This window comes from Quercus lobata, chromosome 3, assembly GCF_001633185.2.
Source record: "Quercus lobata isolate SW786 chromosome 3, ValleyOak3.0 Primary Assembly, whole genome shotgun sequence".
Taxonomy (NCBI): domain Eukaryota; kingdom Viridiplantae; phylum Streptophyta; class Magnoliopsida; order Fagales; family Fagaceae; genus Quercus; species Quercus lobata.
Genome location: NC_044906.1, coordinates 58,066,145 through 58,074,971, shown reverse-complemented (window position 1 = coordinate 58,074,971; position 8,827 = coordinate 58,066,145). Strand labels below are relative to the sequence as shown.

The following is an 8,827-nucleotide window of genomic DNA, read 5'->3' as shown; positions in this document are numbered from 1 at the left end:
AAAATTGAGACAATATACCTATGAAAACAACTATATAAATTATAAAGGCAGATGATTTTCAAAAGCCACTCCCCACCCACCCAAAGTAAACACTCAGCCAATGAAGCCCATGGTTCATTTTTACAAAATATTATAATAATGATATTGCAAGCCACTGACAATTCAGTTGACTCTCTTATTAGATTGGATGAGGGTATTTTTTTTAATGCGGGTTCGGAACACTCAATTAACTCGTAGGATTCTCACTATGAGGGTGTTTTTAATATGGCTATGGAACATGGGCTTTAAGGCTGTAGCATATATATATATATATATATATATATATATATATTAATTTATTTTTTTGCCGAGAAGGCAGAAGCATCTTTAAACATTAAACTTTGGCAAGAATGCATGTTCATACTGTAAAGTAAGTATGAACATGCCAATAAATTGTGCATAAAGAAAATGCCGAATAAACCCTATGGTTTTGCACTTTTATTCTATCCATTTCTTCAAACAAAGAGTTCTTTATCAACGCGTAGAAGCGTGGAAACTAAAACATTATAAAGTTTCACAAGGTCTTCTTGACTTTATTGCTTTCCTATCATTTTAATTCAAAACTTTGAGCCATGAAAGCTCAAATATTGACAAGTCCATTTGTAGCCAAATCGGAATGAAATGAGCAAAAAAGTAAAAAACCCACATATTTTTTTTTTAATCTTTTGTTAAGCAATTCAACGTGTTTAGCTAAGGTAGATATGACCATTTTATTTTATAAATTTTGAATAACATTATTTATTTTTATGCAGCTGTCATTATCTATTTGTCATTGTTTTTATAAAATATTTAAACTGAATGATAAAACTCAACCCATGTGTATTGTATTAATTATTGACCCAAATAACCGCACTCATCCATACATATATAAATAATACACTATATGTCTACTTAGCCAATTAAATACTTGAAGAATCATTAACTTTACTAATTTTTAAATTACTAACTGTTAAGAAGAAGCCTGAAATTAAAGATAAAAGTAAATTGAAGACGGTGTTGTGGGTCTTTTTTACAATGTTGGGTTGAGCTGCCTCTTGCGGTATTATGCCCAAGTGTTCTAAGTAAGGGAGTCGGGATCGGTCCAACTGCAATTCACTTTGGTCTGACTTGTGCACAAACTATGCCCTGTTTGCCAGGGTTTGATCACAGGCCCCTGGTAGGTAGAGCTACTGTGGGTAAGTTATGGCAGACAGATAAAATAAAGATAACACAAGAAATAATAGACAAAATGAATAAAAGGAAGCGACAAGGGGAACCTTGTAGGCCGAAAGTAGAGAAATAAATGAGGAATAATAATAATGGGGTTATTGAATTAAAGAGGGAAAAATCAATTTGCCATGCCAAGTAATGCTGCGGAGCTGAAACCAAGAAGGTAAACCACTTCCTCAATGCGACTAATTTCTCAGGGGAAAGAAATTAATTGCTTTGAAGGAATGGATCTGAATGGTTTATGTTGAATGAGGATCCACTGTCTTTTTTGATAGAGAGCAGGGCTTTAGAGGGAGAGAGGAGATCAACCTATTGGTGTATGCCTGCCATTCTATACTCCCTATTCTTTATCCTTCCTAGTTTTTCCTTTCTTTCTTTCTTTCTTCCTTTTCTTTCTCAGTGTTTACTTATTTTGTTGCAATTCTCTCCCAAAGGTTGCTATTACAGTGTTTGTGATTGTGATCTCCCAACTGTGCATGATAAGGCCCCTTTTTATAGTGCCCGCCATGACTAAATTTTACTATTTTAGCCTTTAACAACATTTGTTTAGTCTGGGTGTCTTTGATGACCACTTACTAGTTTGCCGGTCGCTCAGCCACTACCACTTACCTGTGTTGGCTGTGACACCAGACAAAGAATGCTATTTTGTTTGTTTACCTGTTATGCTATAGTGTGAGTACTCTCTCTCTTTTTTCTTATCCCTTATGGCATGCACCTAGTGGTCCCAGCTCATCCTTACTTCCTTTGGGTGGTATGTCATCCTAGCAGGACGTTTCCCCCAAAAGAGCCTGAGTAGAAACCCTAGAATAGGTTTTCCCCTCTCCCCATTGCCAGACCATGCCCTCTTACCTCTAACCCATGACCTCACCACTTCCTGTATTGGTTGGGTACAGGCTGGTGATGTTTGGGCTTTGCGTGTGCTTCACTTCCATCTATATCAGAAATTTGCCTGCTATTCATGCGTCTGCCGTGGTTTGGAGGTTTGTTTGCACATCCTGCCGCCCATTCTTGGCTTTTTATGGCGTGAGCCATTTTTTGGCTTCTCATTCTTTAAAGCCTGCTCCTTTCGGGGTTGGGCTTTTGCTTGGCAGTGGGCTTTTCTTCCTTCAACCTATTCTCTTGCTCTTTTCTACAGTTTTGCATGTCCTGCCGTACTGCTTTGCCATTCTTGCTGTGACGTTATTTGACCCAAGCCTGCTAAGCCTCTTTGGGCTTATTGCTTATTCTTCCCTCAATGACTCAGTATAGTCATTTGGGCTTTTTAGTTACGTTGGACATCCTTGGCCCATTTACTTTCCTTGGGCCCTTTTCCTAGCTCTGCATTCTCATGGGTCTTTACTAACTCATTTGGGCTTCCCTGGTCTAATTACCTTATTCTTCATCTTTGGGGCTCATAGACTTTCCATCAACCCTTTACTCTCCTTATTTTCATTACTTCAGGCCTACTGTGGCCCATTCTTACTTTTCTACATCACATACTGCTCATGAGTTTGCTTCTTCTCTCTTTCCGAGCTCCTTTAGGCCCGTCTACTTCCTCAAGGCCCATTTGTTTATTTCACAGGCCTGCAATCCATTATTCCTGTCGCTTGGGCTTAATGGTTTTTCTATCCACTTACTAACTCTTTTCTGCCCATGTTGTAGGGCTTCTTCTTTTTATTAGGCTTCCGAAAATGATCATTAACAAACGAGTAAAATAGGATTGAAGGAAGGAGGTAAATCCACTTTGAAGACAGGTAGTGCACAGGCAAAGCATCACAGGAAGCATCACAAGAGGCTTGAAGCGTGGCTGAAGAAGTTACTTAAGGCATTAAGTGGTTAAATATCATGTGCACTGCACGTGAGTGAAGTTGGTTAATTATGTAGTTAGAGGGAATGCCACTTGGCCTAATCTTATTGGAGGAGCCTTATTAGGGAATCTGTTAGGAGTTAGTTAAGCTTTCCCGCGCATTTGGTTTGGCAACTGCTGTATAAATACTAGCTTAGTGTGTAAGATAAGTAGTCTCTATAATTACACAAAAACTTAGAGCAATGAATTTTCTTTCTTCTCTCTAAAATTTTCTCTTTGTTTCTCAAACTTTCTTGAGCTTTCTGCAACTTTTCTTTTCTGATCTGAGATTTCTTGTTAAGCTTGTGAATTTTAACACTAACTTTATATGTTATTATAACATGATAACTTTACACACACATATAATAAACCCTCCATATTTCCATATTTTTAAAAGTCAATTAAACTAATAAACTAATATTTTATACCTATAATGCTTTTTTATCAAGTCGTTGAACCCCCTGAAGCATGAGTAATGCTGATACAAATTTTTTTTATCAAATATTTAGGTGCAAGTGGTGCACGCATAATATTTCAACCACAAATTGGTGTTCGACATCCCAAATTCACAAAAGTCAAATTTGAAGATAGAATAGTTAGTTATTGCCATTTCTTACATAATTTGCACGCCATTTAGCTGGCGAAATGTGCTGTTAAATGTTATGGTTCATTCCTAACAAAAATGGTTATTTGAAAAAAGATGTTTAACTTGTTAGGGCAATTAATGTAGCCTCCAAACAAAAAAGAAAGAGAAAAGTTAACCAAGGTTTAGGAACCATTTTTTTTAAAACATTTTATTAAGAGAATGATAAAATAATAAATATTGTTAACAATTTTTTATATTTCTTATGAAAGTAGTGTCAAAACTTTTCTATTATGTTTTATTAACAATTGTGGCATCTATTAATATGATCCAAAAAGAAATAGTAGTAATCAGGGTCGGCCCTAGACTTACACCATTGTCTAGGAGTCTAGGGCCTCCTACTAGAGAAAGGCTCCCGAATTTTGGGGCAAATTTTGATATATTTAAAAAAAAATTAGGAGAGAGAGAGAGAGAGAGGCATTTTACTTAACCAAACTCATTATATAAACCAATACTGAATATTGAGACTCAAATTGCCCTTTTGCTGCAAACTTTTCTGCTCATCTCTATCTGATAACATGGATGGGAAGAACAAGGAGGCATTAAAGGAGATTGAGAGACTTACTACGGTTGATGAAGTACAAGAGAACATTTTGAGAGAGATCTTAACTCAAAATAGTGCAACCGCGTATCTTATTAAGTATATGAAAGGATCAAAAAATATGTTGGAGTTCAAGCAAAGTGTCCCTGTCGTTACTTACAAGGCTATTCGTCCTTACATCCAAAGAATTGCTAATGGTGAAGATTCCTCTCTCATTACTAGCCACCCTATAACTGAAATGATAATGAGGTCTTACACTCTTTCTCATGAATTCCTCATTTTTTGTGGGTTTTCAATAGTATTTTGTTTTGTGAAGTAATTAATTTGTGTCATGGTACTTGCAGTACAGGGACTTCAGAAGGAAAGCCAAAGTTGATGCCCTCAATCGAAGAAGATCTTTATGGGATCATGTTTTTCGTTAGCCTCATCACGCCAATCATGAATCAGTTAGATAATTCCATCTCCATTTTTCACGGGGTCTCAATACATTTTTGGGGCTAAGCCCAAAAATTTTAATAGATTTTTAATGTTTAAGCATACCTATTCAAATTTTTATATTTCTTTTGGTTAATAACCCTTTTTCCTTGCTTTTTGGGATATAAAAATTGCTAATATAATTTTTGTTTGGGTCGTGTTAACCGATACCTTTAAGGTAATTGTTAATAAACTATAATAGAAAAGTTTTAACACAACTTTCATAAGAAATATAAAAATCTATCAATAACATTTATTGTTTTATCATTTTCCTAATAAAATGTTTCTAAAAATACCTCTTAAACCAATGCGCTAAGGGGAAATTAATGCGTACTCCCGGAATACCATAAATGCATAATTTCTCCTCTCACCCTCTCACATGAATGGTGGGTCCCACTCACATGAATGGTGGGTGAATGGTAGGTCTAGTGCGACCCACCATTCATGTGAGATGAGGGAGTACACATTTATAGTACTCAGGAAATACCTAATAATTTTCCTGCCCCTAAGGGCATTGTTTAATATTTCCTTTTTTGTTTTTATGTTTTTATTAATGTTTCTTTTAAAAGTTGTTAAGAAAATTGACTTTCACTTACTATTTACCTTGTAATTGCACATAGACATGTTCAATTATAATGGTACTATTGATGTTATATATATATATATATCCACTTCATGTTCATGTAGACAACATAACATTTTAAAGAATGAAAATAAGAGATGAAAAAATGAAAAAATACCTTAGAATTTTGCCTAGTAGTAATGAAATTGAAACGTACATCTAACTTTGGATTTGAAGCATGCACAACTATTAGTCGAAGATATAAAGTTAAAAGTAGACTAGCATCAATTACAAGTATATAATGACATTTGGGTTATTCTTTAAAGAACTATTACACCAGTTCATTTTCTTATGTAAAACATATATAAACAATGAATGGAATACAAATAAATATCTATGAATAATAAATGGGACTCACATTTTTGTAGGGTGCTCATCTCCAGAATAGTTGAGTAATAAGTATTGTATTGAGATTGAAGCAATGACATTATTGTGGTTCACCAAAATTTTAATAGTTCAATTGGACACTTATTTCTCAAAAAAAAAAAAAAAAAATTGGACACTTAACAGTTGGCACAAAATTAAACTCCAATTAAAATCCACTTAGATTTTTTCTAAGTTTTGACTTTAAATCATTACAATCATAAAACCATAATCACAAGCTTGCATTGAATTAGATTTCATAACAAGTTATTAGTTATAACCCGCACAACTAATTAAGGTCAGGTTAGCTATACAAGAATACATCTTGTTTAAAATTAAGCATGTGTGACATTCTAATTCCAGGTATGTCCCTGGTGTTAACGGGGGCAAGGGCATGTACTTCTACTTTGTCAAGAAAGACATATCCACTCCTTGTGGTTTACCAGCTCGGACTGCGATCTCCAGGCTCTTAAAGAGCAAACACTTCAAACGCCTAGCACAAGACCCTTCCAATGACAACAACACAAGCCCATACCAAGCCCTTTTGTGCAGTGATATCAGTCAAAGCATGTATTGCCAAATTCTAGCTGGTCTAATCTACCGCCACCAAGTCCAAAGGCTAGGAGCTGCGTTTGCCTCAGTTCTCCTCCAAGTCATCTCTGCCCTTGAACGCAATTGGGTTCGCTTCTGCAATGATATCCGTACTGGCCAACTAGACCCCATCATCACAGACCTTGAGTGTCGTTCATGAATGTCTACCTTGCTTTCATCTCCTGACCCATGTCTTGCTAATGAGATTGAGGACATTTGTAGCCGTGTGCCATGGAAGGGAATTTTTTGCCAACTTTGGCCTAGAGCTAAGTTCATTGAGGCTGCGATCACTGGCTCAATGGTACAATATATACCGGCCCTAGAGTATTATAGTGATGGGAAATTGCCATTGGTGTCAAACATGTATACCTCATCAGAATGTCTCTTTGGGGTTAACTTGAAGCCCTTATGTGACCCTTTTGATGTAGCATATACCCTCTTGCCCAATATGGGTTATTTTGAATTTATACCCTTGGGAGAGAATGGGACAATGTTGATGAACGTAGGTGAAGAAGATGAAGTACCCAATGATAAGCTTGTCGACCTTGTACAAGTTAGGCTTGGATGTTATTATGAATTGGTGGTGAGTCTTTTTTTTTTTTTTTTTTTTTTTTTTTTTTTTTTTTGAGAAAAAGGTAAGCGAAATTTTATTAAAAAAACAAACTGCAAAAAATACAACCAGCAAACTCAGGAGTAATCAGACTGAAAGACATCAGCCACCTCCTCAGGTAGAGCCTCTACCCAAACCTCCGTATCTGCAGTTAAAACTGCTTCTTTAGCTACACTATGCGCTAAGCTATTCCCTTCCCGCCTAACATGCTGAAACCTACAACCTTTCAACAACTGACCCATCCTCTTAGTCTCATCAATGATATGCCCAAACAACATATTACAAGGATCTGTACGCTGCAAAGCCTGAATAACATGAAGACAATCACCTTCAATTATAATATTAAACAAACTTAGCTCCCTTGCAAAAATCACTGCCCTCCGAGCTGCCAAAGCTTCAGCCATATCCACCGATTGAACCTGGCCCAGATTCTGACATAGAGCAGCAATGACTTGCCCAGCCTGATCTCTAAATACAACACCAACCTTATATAAGAAAAAAAAAGGGACACTTAACTAATTGAAGAATTACATGTAATCAAAACATTGAAAGTGGGACAAATGTTTTTATTCTTATTTCCTTACTTTGATTTTAAGGTTGAATATATTCTTTTGTTTTCAGACTAAGCCAAAAAAAAAAAAAAAAAAAAAAAAAAAAAAAAAAAAAAAAAAAAAAAAAAAAAAAAAAAAAAAAAAAAAAAAAGAAAAAAAAAAAAAGAAAAAAAAGAAAAAGAAAAAGGAACTCGCAAATAAATTCACTTCCCCTGACTTGCTTAAACCCTACTTATAAATAGTGTGACACTATTATCACGATATGAAAGTCCTTTTCTTAATTTAAATTAAAAAAAAAAGATTCAAATTCAAAGCTTCTCTTAATACCAATTTTGTTATTTATGCACTAATATATACATTGGTGTCATATTTTCATTAACACTAAGCTTTTTAATTTCAACATGTCTCATTAGGACTATATCGTCACTGTGTTGGTGACGTGCTACAAGTGATCGGATTCCACAATTGAGCCCCACAATTTCGATACATATGTAGGAGAGACATCATTCTCAGTGTAGATGACGACAAAACCAACGAAGAGGATTTGCAAAAGAGCATCAATGTGGCCAAGAAATTGCTAGAGCCTTATAGTGCTCTACTCATGGACTACACTTGCTATGTGGATGCATCAACTATGCCAGGAGGCCTAGGACATTATGTATTGTATTGGGAAATTTGATTTCATGAATCATCAAAGGCAGATGATCAGTTGGTAAATATTGCAGCACTCGATGACAAGGTGCTACAAGAATGTTGCATTATTGTGGAAGAAGAGCTTGATTACACATATCGAATATGCCGTACACATAACAAGTCTGTAGGGCCCCTTGAGATTCGAGTGGTGGAACCAGGCACGTTTGAAGAATTGATGGACTTTTTCATCAATCAAGGGGCCTCGATCAGCCAATATAAAACACCAAGGTGCATTAGGTCTGAAGGAGCTCTTAAGTTACTTAATTCTCACGTGAAACTATCTTTTATTAGTCCTAGAGAACCAAAGTGACTCCTTATTTAAGGTAATTATAGGTTTACATTATACTTGCAATGTAAATCTTACATTATAGACTCAACAAATTCTGTATAATATAAGATTTACATTGCTAGTACAATTTAAACCTATAATTAGTCCCTTAATTAATTATAATGTTTTGCCATAGAAGAATCAAAACTTTGTTGGCTAATAAGTTTCCCTTTCTTTGTAGTCCTCCTTATGTTTTGAAGTTTAAAGGGAAGGCCTTTGCATGTGGACTGATTTAATATGCTTTCTTCTTAAATAATGAATAATATATGCATTTTTGGAGAACTTGTATTAATTCATCATTTCAAATTTAATGGTGGAACAAGAATTTTGGATATGGT

The 8,827-nt window shown here is 35.4% G+C and overlaps 1 pseudogene; it reads left to right on the top strand.

Annotated features, from left to right (window-relative positions):
* Positions 1 to 4,234: 4,234 nt before the first annotated feature.
* On the top strand, positions 4,235 to 8,471 carry LOC115981145 (annotated as a pseudogene).
* Positions 8,472 to 8,827: the final 356 nt, after the last annotated feature.